Raw genomic sequence first — 12,085 nt, 5'->3', positions numbered from 1 at the left:
AAGTTAATGTGTAGGCACCTCTGTAGATTTTGATTCTCAGGAAAATAACTTCCTGCAATATTTCTTTTCCCATAATAAATGACTTGTAATAAATTTCCTGTAAGGAATGCATAGCCAGCAATATCAGAATGAGTATAAAATTTCATATGGTCATATGCATTATTTTAAATTTTACTATATTTAGTAAATGTTATTGAAATCTTATGGAATTTAAATATTGCATTATAATCCATGATCACAATAATGAGAAGTTTAGGTCACATATAAGAAAAGTGAATCTTTTATCTCCCTATTTGCTAAAAAAATATATAGGCCAAACATTTCTTCAAATATCATTTCCTCAGAGGGAACTTCTCTGAACACCCCAGCTACCCTTCTTTGTCATTGTCTATCCCTTTATCCTGCCTTAATTTTCTTTTCAATGCTTATTTTTACTGATGATATATTATATGTTAATAACTTTATTCTGAATATCACTAGAACAAAACTTAGTTACTACTGTATCTCTAGTGCTTAAATTTCTCAGTCAATATTTGTTATCTAAATGTATAAACTCATGGTATTTTCAAGAGCCCTGTATTAGACAACTTTGGTTGAAGTGATCGTTAATAATGACAAAGGTGAAGGATTACTCATACTCAATAACCTATTTTATAATAGGTTAAAATAACCTATTTTATTTATAAAATAAAAAAATATTAATAATGTTGTTTACTATGGTTGTTGGTTGAATATATCAAATGAGCCCAAAAGAGAGTACTCTACACAGTGCTCGAATTTACTAAGATTGCTATCATTATCATCACTCTGACTTTATTTTTTGAATCAGTGACTTAAACTAACCTCAAATTTGATCATATTCTTTAATTTGTCTTCCAAAAGGAGGAAACAAACTTAACTGCCTCAGATCATCTTTATTCAATTCAGATATCAACTATGTAACTAAACTTATAAATAAACAATAGACTGGAAAAGATTTAAAAATTGGACTCTATCACATTTCTATAGCACTAATCACTTTCCTTATAGGCATATATTTACTAAAGATTCATTTTATAAATATATATGAAAAATATATATATACATATATAATGTTATATGTTATAGTAATCATCAAAAGAAGCCAGAAAAAAATAGATTGCTGAATTAGTTGTAAACATGGATTCTTGAGTTATAAAGAATGCTCTACCAGTTTAGATGCCTGAAGAAAAAAAGAATAGAGTATTGGGTTCAAAGGATGTATAGAAAAGATAATTAATGTACCTATGTGTATGGTCACAAAACATGTAGATCTTTGTTTTTCATTGTAATGCTCATTAGAGAGAATTATTCAGAGAGAAATTTTTCAGTAATGAATGTACATGACCCATCCCATAGATGTCAGCTTTTTTTTTTTAAATATCTATGTATTTATTTTTGAGAGAGAGAGAGCAGGGGTGGGGAAGAGAGAGATGGAGACAACGAATACCAAGTAGACACCACACTACCAACACAGAGCCTGACCCTGGGCTCAAACCCACGAACCAGGAGATCATGACCTGAGCTGAAATCAAGAGGTGGAAGCTCTACCTCCTGAACTACCTATGCATCCCAATGTCAGCTGATTTCTATCTGTAGCTTCTTCATCCCCATTTTTGCATGACTGGCCCAATATATTTGCCCAATCATTGATTAACATAACTCCTATAACACATTGAGTATTGGAAATAAGAGGTTTGTAGGATTGATTCCTCCACCTTAACTTCAAGTGTCCTCACATTCTCACCAACTCAGACTTCGCTATGTTGAAAGCCTAGTTACTAGGGGAGAAACACTTCCAATAAGGATTTTAGTAGGGATCCCTTTAGTATGAAGTTACAAATATAACTGATTCACTTTGGATCCCCTATGATAGTAAGATAATGGTCACATTACTATGAGACACTAGGCTTGTTGCTCTGGAGACAGGACAATAAAAGTAGGGAGGATTCTGCCTGGAAGCCAAGGGGTTAACTGTGGCAATACCGCCTGCTTTGCCTGGCCCATTGAACCAGCATATGCTAATGACAGCAACCATGGCCTGGTAAAGACAAGACTACTAAAGTTTTAGAACTCTAAGAATAAAGGTCTGGGGTCATTCCATTAATAAAGGACAAAGACTAGTCAAATACTGGCTAAAAGTAAGGGAAATGTCGAAGAGTAATAGAATAGAGCAGCAGTGAATATTGATAATGGTGTCAGGGCAGATCAGATGAAGCAGCAGAGGCTGTAGTTTGCTTTACAGATCCTTGTTCCTTAAATCTTTCAGACATTAAGCAAGCTAGCACCTTGAGGGAGATTAGAAATAACTGAATTTTACCTCAGCCGTCCCCTGCTCTGCCCAGAAAAGAAACGAGGGTATACTGTCCTCACAATTATGGAGACTCCATATTATAGTATGAAAGCCAGATATGAAGGGTAGTAGTATATCTCTGTAGTGCTAGAGTTGGAATGTATCATTCTTCCTACATTCTCCACTTCAGATCTTCCAGGCTTTACCAGTGATTTGTTGTAGCTGCCACTATGGTACTTTGACCTGTGTGGGATCTCACATACTCCATATAAGGACATCTTTACAACTCCTTGCCTCCTGCTTGCATTTCCTACCCAGGGGATTTCCTAAGGAGTATTTCATGGGCTTCTTCTTGGTTTTTATATATGCACAGCCTAAATGTAGTCTTGTGCTAACACTCCACTGAGCAACACTTTTATTAATAGGAGATGTGAAACCATGGGTAAGGTCTTCTGCCTTTCTCATCCCATGATAGTCAGGCCTATGAGAACTGAGAAGTAGTATATTTGAATTCTATCAGAGCATCCTAAAGGATAAAAAGAATAATTTAGCAGCAGTCAATTCACTAAAATATTCTCTAACCTATTTTACTTTCCTGTCCCTCACTTCTACTCCCTGGGATGGAACTACCTAATAAAACAATAGCAATTAAGCACTCTGCCTCAGACTTGCTTTCTGGGCACCACAGGCTAAGATAAAAATCCCTTTTTGAATTGCATGATTTCTCAAGTAAGAAGAAAGGAAAGTGTAGTTTGAAGATGTAAAAACTGTGAACAGAAATAGCACTGGTATTCTCTACTAAATGATTATGTATGGACTTTATGTTTAGAACAACATTCTGTTTTAAATAGATCATACTGATTTTTCTAACTTTATTACCTTACGTAATAATTTAAGACCCAAATAGTAGGCATCTATTGTTGATCAAAATCTGTGAATTATGGGAGGAGAAGGAAGATGCAGCGTAGGAGGACGCTGGGCTCACCGCGCGTCCTGCTGATCACTTAGATTCCACCTACACCTGCCTAAATAACCCAGAAAACCGCCAGAGGATTAGTGGAACGGAGTCTCCGGAGCCAAGCGCAGACGAGAGGCCCAAGGAAGAGGGTAGGAAGGGCGGCGAGGCGGTGCACGCTCCACAGACTGGCTGGAGGGAGCCGGGCCGGAGGGGCGGCTCGCCGGCCAAGCAGGGCCCCCGAGTCTGGCTGGCAAAAGCGGAGAGGCCGGATGGACTGTGTTCCCACAGCAAGCGCGACTTAGCGTCTGGGAGGTCAGAAGTTAACAGCTCTGCTCAGAAAGCGGGAAGGCTGGAGGACAAAGGGAGGGAGAGCTGCTGAGCCCCCGGCAGAGCTCAGCTTGGTGGAGAACAAAGGCGCTCGCCAGCGCCATCTCCCCCACCCATCCCCCAGCCAAAATCCCAAAGAGAACCAGTTCCTGCCAGGGAACTTGCTCGCTCCGCGCAAACACCCAACTCTGTGCTTCTGCGGAGCCAAACCTCCGGCAGCGGATCTGACTCCCTCCCGTTGCCACAGGGCCCCTCCTGAAGTGGATCACCTAAGGAGAAGCGAGCTAAGCCTGCCCCTCCTGCCCCCATGCACCTTGCCTACCCACCCCAGCTAATACGCCAGATCCCAGCACCACAAGCCTGGCAGTTTGCAAGTAGCCCAGACGGGCCACGCCACCCCACAGGGAATCCCGCCCCTAGGAGAGGGGAAGAGAAGGCACACACCAGTCTGACTGTGGCCCCAGTGGTGGGCTGGGGGCAGACATCAGGTCAGACTGCGGCCCCGCCCACCAACTCCAGTTATACACCTCAGCACAGGGGAAGTGCCCTGCAGGTCCTCACCACTCCAGGGACTATCCAAAATGACCAAACGGAAGAATTCCCCTCAGAAGAATCTCCAGGAAATAACAACAGCTAATGAACTGATCAAAAAGGATTTAAATAATATAACAGAAAGTGAATTTAGAATAATAGTCATAAAATTAATCGCTGGGCTTGAAAACAGTATGCAGGACAGCAGAGAATCTCTTGCCACAGAGATCAAGGGACTAAGGAACAGTCACGAGGAGCTGAAAAGCGCTTTAAACGAAATGCAAAACAAAATGGAAACGACGACAGCTCGGATTGAGGAGGCAGAGGAGAGAATAGGTGAACTAGAAGATAAAGTTGTGGAAAAAGAGGAAGCTGAGAGAAAGAGAGATAAAAAAATCCAGGAGTATGAGGGAAAAATTAGAGAACTAAGTGATACACTAAAAAGAAATAATATACGCATAATTGGTATCCCAGAGGAGGAAGAGAGAGGGAAAGGTGCTGAAGGGGTACTTGAACAAATTATAGCTGAGAACTTCCCTGAACTGGGGAAGGAAAAAGGCATTGAAATCCAAGAGGCACAGAGAACTCCCTTCAGACGTAACTTGAATCGATCTTCTGCACGACATATCATAGTGAAACTGGCAAAATACAAGGATAAAGAGAAAATTCTGAAAGCAGCAAGGGATAAACGTGCCCTCACATATAAAGGGAGACCTATAAGACTCGGGTCTGATCTCTCCTTTGAAACTTGGCAGGCCAGAAAGGCTTGGCACAATATCTACAGTGTGCTAAACAGAAAAAATATGCAGCCGAGAATCCTTTATCCAGCAAGTCTGTCATTTAGAACAGAAGGAGAGATAAAGGTCTTCCCAAACAAACAAAAACTGAAGGAATTTGTCACCATGAAACCAGCCCTACAAGAGATCCGAAGGGGGATCCTGTGAGACAAAGTACCAGAGACATCACTACAAGCATAAAACATACAGACATCACAATGACTCTAAACCCATATCTTTCTATAATAACACTGAATGTAAATGGATTAAATGCGCCAACCAAAAGACATAGGGTATCAGAATGGATAAAAAAACAAGACCCATCTATTTGCTGTCTACAAGAGACTCATTTTAGATCTGAGGACACCTTTAGTTTGAGAGTGAGGGGATGGAGAACTATTTATCATGCTACTGGAAGCCAAAAGAAAGCTGGAGTAGCCATACTTATATCAGACAAACTAGACTTTAAATTAAAGGCTATAACAAGAGATGAAGAAGGGCATTATATAATAATTACAGGGTCTATCCATCAGGAAGAGCTAACAATAATAAATGTCTATGTGCCGAATACCGGAGCCCCCAGATATATAAAACAATTACTCATAAACATAAGCAACCTTATTGATAAGAATGTGGTCATTGCAGGGGACTTTAACACCCCACTTACAGAAATGGATAGATCATCTAGACACACAGTCAATAAAGAAACAAGGGCCCTGAATGATACATTGGATCAGATGGACTTGACAGATATATTTAGAACTCTGCATCCCAAAGCAACAGAATATACTTTCTTCTCGAGTGCACATGGAACATTCTCCAAGATAGATCATATACTGGGTCACAAAACAGCCCTTCATAAGTTTACAAGAATTGAAATTATACCATGCATACTTTCAGACCACAATGCTATGAAGCTTGAAATCAACCACAGGAAAAAGTCTGGAAAACCTCCAAAAGCATGGAGGTTAAAGAACACCCTACTAACGAATGAGTGGGTCAACCAGGCAATTAGAGAAGAAATTAAAAAATATATGGAAACAAACGAAAATGAAAATACAACAATCCAAACGCTTTGGGACGCAGCGAAGGCAGTCCTGAGAGGAAAATACATTGCAATCCAGGCCTATCTCAAGAAACAAGAAAAATCCCAAATACAAAATCTAACAGCACACCTAAAGGAAATAGAAGCAGAACAGCAAAGGCAGCCTAAACCCAGCAGAAGAAGAGAAATAATAAAGATCAGAGCAGAAATAAACAATACAGAATCTAAAAAAACTGTAGAGCAGATCAACGAAACCAAGAGTTGGTTTTTTGAAACAATAAACAAAATTGACAAACCTCTAGCCAGGCTTCTCAAAAAGAAAAGGGAGATGACCCAAATAGATAAAATCATGAATGAAAATGGAATTATTACAACCAATCCCTCAGAGATACAAACAATTATCAGGGAATACTATGAAAAGTTATATGCCAACAAATTGGACAACCTGGAAGAAATGGACAAATTCCTAAACACCCACACTCTTCCAAAACTCAATCAGGAGGAAATAGAAAGCCTGAACAGACCCATAACCAGCGAAGAAATTGAATCGGTTATCAAAAATCTCCCAACAAATAAGAGTCCAGGACCAGATGGCTTTCCAGGGGAGTTCTACCAGACGTTTAAAGCAGAGATAATACCTATCCTTCTCAAGCTATTCCAAGAAATAGAAAGGGAAGGAAAACTTCCAGACTCATTCTATGAAGCCAGTATTACTTTGATTCCTAAACCAGACAGAGACCCAGTAAAAAAAGAGAACTACAGGCCAATATCCCTGATGAATATGGATGCAAAATTCTCAAGAAGATACTAGCAAATCAAATTCAACAGCATATAAAAAGAATTATTCACCATGATCAAGTGGGATTCATTCCTGGGATGCAGGGCTGGTTCAACATTCGCAAATCGATCAACGTGATACATCACATTAACAAAAAAAAAAGATAAGAACCATATGATCCTGTCAATCGATGCAGAAAAGGCCTTTGACAAAATCCAGCACCCTTTCTTAATAAAAACCCTTGAGAAAGTTGGGATAGAAGGAACATACTTAAAGATCATAAAAGCCATTTATGAAAAGCCCACAGCTAACATCATCCTCAACGGGGAAAAACTGAGAGCTTTTTCCCTGAGATCAGGAACACGACAGGGATGCCCACTGTCACCGCTGTTGTTTAACATAGTGCTGGAAGTTCTAGCATCAGCAATCAGACAACAAAAGGAAATCAAAGGCATCAAAATTGGCAAAGATGAAGTCAAGCTTTCGCTTTTTGCAGATGACATGATATTATACATGGAAAATCCAATAGACTCCACCAAAAGTCTGCTAGAACTGATACATGAATTCAGCAAAGTTGCAGGATACAAAACCAATGTACAGAAATCAGTTGCATTCTTATACACTAACAATGAAGCAACAGAAAGACAAATAAAGAAACTGATCCCATTCACAATTGCACCAAGAAGCATAAAATACCTAGGAATAAATCTAACCAAATATAAAAGATCTATATGCTGAAAACTATAGAAAGCTTATGAAGGAAATTGAAGAAGATATAAATAAATGGAAGGACATTCCGTGCTCATGGATTGGAAGAATAAATATTGTCAAAATGTCAATACTACCCAAAGCTATCTACACATTCAATGCAATCCCAATCAAAATTGCACCAGCATTCTTCTTGAAACTAGAACAAGCCATCCTAAAATTCATATGGAACCACAAAAGGCCCCGAATAGCCAAAGTCATTTTGAAGAAGAAGACCAAAGCAGGAGGCATCACAATCCCAGACTTTAGCCTCTACTACAAAGCTGTAATCATCAAGACAGCATGGTATTGGCATAAAAACAGACACATAGACCAATGGAATAGAATAGAAACCCCAGAACTAGACCCACAAACGTATGGCCAACTAATTTTTGACAAAGCAGGAAAGAACATCCAATGGAAAAAAGACAGTCTCTTTAACAAATGGTGCTGGGAGAATTGGACAGCAACATGCAGAAGGTTGAAACTAGACCACTTTCTCACACCATTCACAAAAATAAACTCAAAATGGATAAAGGACCTGAATGTGAGACAGGAAACCATCAAAGCCTTAGAGGAGAAAGCAGGAAAAGACCTCTCTGACCTCAGCCGTAGCAATCTCTTACTCGGCACATCCCCAAAGGCAAGGGAATTAAAAGCAAAAGTGAATTACTGGGACCTTATGAAGATAAAAAGCTTCTGCACAGCAAAGGAAACAACCAACAAAACTAAAAGGCAACCAACGGAATGGGAAAAGATATTTGCAAATGACATATCAGACAAAGGGCTAGTATCCAAAATCTATAAAGAGCTCATCAAACTCCACACCCGAAAAACAAATAACCCAGTGAAGAAATGGGCAGAAAACATGAATAAACACTTCTCTAAAGAAGACATCCGGATGGCCAACAGGCACATGAAAAGATGTTCAATGTCGCTCCTCATCAGGGAAATTTAAATCAAAACCACACTCAGATATAACCTCACGCCAGTCAGAGTGGCCAAAATGAACAAATCAGGAGACTATAGATGCTGGAGAGGATGTGGAGAAACGGGAACCCTCTTGCACTGTTGGTGAGAATGCAAACTGGTGCAGCCACTCTGGAAAACAGTGTGGAGGTTCCTCAGAAAATTAAAACTAGACCTACCCTATGACCCAGCAATAGCACTGCTAGGAATTTATCCAAGGGATACAGGAGTACTGATGCATAGGGGCACTTGTACCCCAATGTTTATAGCAGCACTCTCAACAATAGCCAAATTATGGAAAGAGCCTAAATGTCCATCAACTGATGAATGGATAAAGAAATTGTGGTTTATATACACAATGGAATACTACGTGGCAATGAGAAAATATGAAATATGGCCTTTTGTAGCAACGTGGATGGAACTGGAGAGTGTGATGCTAAGTGAAATAAGCCATACAGAGAAAGACAGATACCATATGGTTTCACTTTTATGTGGATCCTGAGAAACGTAACAGAAACCCATGGGGGAGGGGAAGGAAAAAAAAAAAAAAGAGGTTAGAGTGGGAGAGAGCCAAAGCATAAGAGACTGTTAAAAACTGAGAACAAACTGAGGGTTGATGGGGGGTGGGAGGGAGGGCAGGGTGGGTGATGGGTATTGAGGAGGGCACCTTTTGGGATGAGCACTGGGTGTTGTAAAAAATAAATTAATTAAAAAAAAATCTGTGAATTATGGTCATATTTAGCACATATTTTATAATATTTTTAAGATTAATTAACATCATGGAATAACTTGTTATTATTTAGAATGTTATGAGCATACTAAATACAATTTCCCACTAATTTTTTTAAAGAAATCCTTATTAATTCTCTTCATGTGCCATCCATTATAAGAAAGAAATCTAAGAAGTGAAAAAAAATATGTCTGAATTCTGTGGTGAATATGCCCAGATATAACAAAAGATTTAAATGCAGGTTAAATTTTTAAATTTAAGAGCAGAAGTTGTTTCAATCCCTTCATACCATAAAAAAAAATTATTTATCCTCCTTTTTTCAGGTTTTTATTTTATTTTATTTTATATGTAAGTTTACTTATTTTGAGAGAGAGAGAGAATGAGACAGAGAGAAAGCACAAGGGAGGAGCAGAGAGACAGAGAGAAAGAGAATCCCAAGTATGCTCTACACAATAAGCATGGACTTCAACTCAGGGCTCAAACTCATGAACTTGGAGATCATGGCCTGAGCTAAAACCAAGAGCCAGACACTCAACCTACTGAACCACCCAGACACCTCTAGGTTTTTCTATTTAAAATGAATCCCTCTTTCCTCTCTCACCTGCTCTTGCTCTCATTCTTGCTCTTTGATCCTTTGCTACGACCACACTCTCTGGCAAAGGGTCTGCAGTAGAACTATGACAACACTAGAATTTTCCTAAATTCCTTCTGTGGTGGTATCATCTCTTGGCAGACTCCTTATTACAGAATGGATGTCTGGCTCCATAATTCATAAAAATATTATCTTACCTGAATTCTTGTGTTAAAATAATACGTCATAAAGTATATATATATATATATGCTTTACAATATTGTAGGGAGTTCCAGTGGGAGCAAACTATCTCAGATGATAAGCTTTCATTAAACATAGATGTCAATATTAGTAAACAAGGAACACTGACATTCCCTAAAGCAGGAACCACTAGAGAGGAGGGAAAGTTAAAAGATATATATGACAAAATCAGATATTCTTAAGAGTAAACCTGATGTTGTAAAATATTAAATTGTGCTAGAAATCTTTAGAGGGATAATATTTCATTGTTTTAACAGCTTCACTTTGTCATGTTTACATGCTTACACACCAGAATAAATAATGTTCTATTACATTTGAGAGCTGATTTTTATCCAGTTACATGATTCTCTAGAGTAATGAAAACTCACCTAAACATCATTTAACCCACTTCTTGGCTGAGTTACCTAGAGTTTAGTAAGTAGCATACAAAGAATAGCTATTTGATTGTCACCTACATGCTCCAACAAAAATTTCTCTAAATTCAAAGAAATCAAAACAAAAAGAAAGTAGTCAATTGTGGCAATGCATTTAAAAAGAAAGAAAAAGGACAATAAAATGTATTTAGACAAAAGATTAAATAAAATATTATTTTATCCTTGCCAAGTCATAAGATAGGCTTATCATAGCTCTCTGCTCTTGTATGATAAAGTCTGTATCACATGGTATTCTATTCATATTTGCAAATGATATTGTAACATATTATTTTTCTATAATAAAGAATTTTAGGCCTCAGAAAAATGTTAATTTTCTAATTTCTCAATATATGTCAACTAATTCCTGCATGTCTTTTTTTTTTTTTAATTACATTACAGATTCTCCAGGAGAAAAATCCTTCCAGCATGGCATTTAGCAACAATCAGGATGTGTGGAGTTTTGGTAACATGACTGTATTGATTCTCACCAATCCTGTTTGGTCATTTAGTGCACACAGAGGGACTACATTTTCCACAATTGTATGTAATTAAATTAGTACCGTATGACTAGTTCTGGACAACAGAATGTGGGCAGTAGTGTATACCTTACTTTGTCCTGGTCCCTAAAATTTCCTGTGAGAGCCTTGGCTAGGAGCTGAACCTCATCCTGATGACTATAAGTAAAGGATTTCAGATGTTGAAGTCACATAGTAGAAGGATCCTGGTATCCCGAATAAATACTATATGAGGGCACCTGGATGGCTCAGTTGGTTAAGCGTCTGTCATGAGTTCAGCTCAGGTCAGGATCTCACAGTTCATGAGTTTGAGCCCCACAATGGGCTCTGTGCTGACAGTGTGGAGTCTACTTGGGATTTTCTGTCTCCCTCTCTCTCTGCCCCTCCCCGACTTGCTCTCTCTCTCTCTCTCTCAAAAATAAATGAATAAATATTAAAAAAAAAAAAAGAATAACTACTAGATAAAAGTTTCAAGAAACATTCCTCACTAGCATCAGTTAAATTAGGGAAAAAATTTAAAAAAGTAATCCTGTGTTTGGTTAATCCACTGAAATTTAGAAACTGCTCATTTTAGCAGCCAATATAGAATCCAATACAGTGATCCCAAAGTTATACTACAAGAACAAGTGGATATATGTTACTCCTCATTTAATTTCAATCATCTCAGATACATTCACCTAATGAAGTTCTATTGAATAGAAATGAGATAATTGACTCTGATTGATGAGTTCTGTGACAATCTGAACATGTGAGTTATGGAAAATCATAATCCCTACCGGGACCTGAAACCCAGTTTCTTCTCTAATTTCCAATCATAGAAATGTAATTAAGGTCATTTATCTCTCAGGAGGCAATATGTTACCTCTGTCTTCCATTACGACTCTGCCCAGTTGTCTTCCTAGAGCTTAATTTCCAGCTATTTAGAATAAAAATGTTGATTTATATTGTTTATTTATAATAAAGATGTTGAAAAATAAAGATGTTGAAAAATAAAGATGGTGATTTTTATGAGAAAATGTATTTTTAACACTCAGTATGGGGATACACTGAAAATATTAATGATATACTAAAAGCAAGATATATATTTTTGTAATAAAAAAAGAAAAGCAATTAAGCATTCCGGAGGGAATGTAAAGATAATATACAAGAAAGT

This window comes from Panthera uncia, chromosome D1, assembly GCF_023721935.1.
Source record: "Panthera uncia isolate 11264 chromosome D1, Puncia_PCG_1.0, whole genome shotgun sequence".
Lineage (NCBI taxonomy): Eukaryota > Metazoa > Chordata > Mammalia > Carnivora > Felidae > Panthera > Panthera uncia.
Note: the sequence above shows the minus strand (reverse complement) of the source record.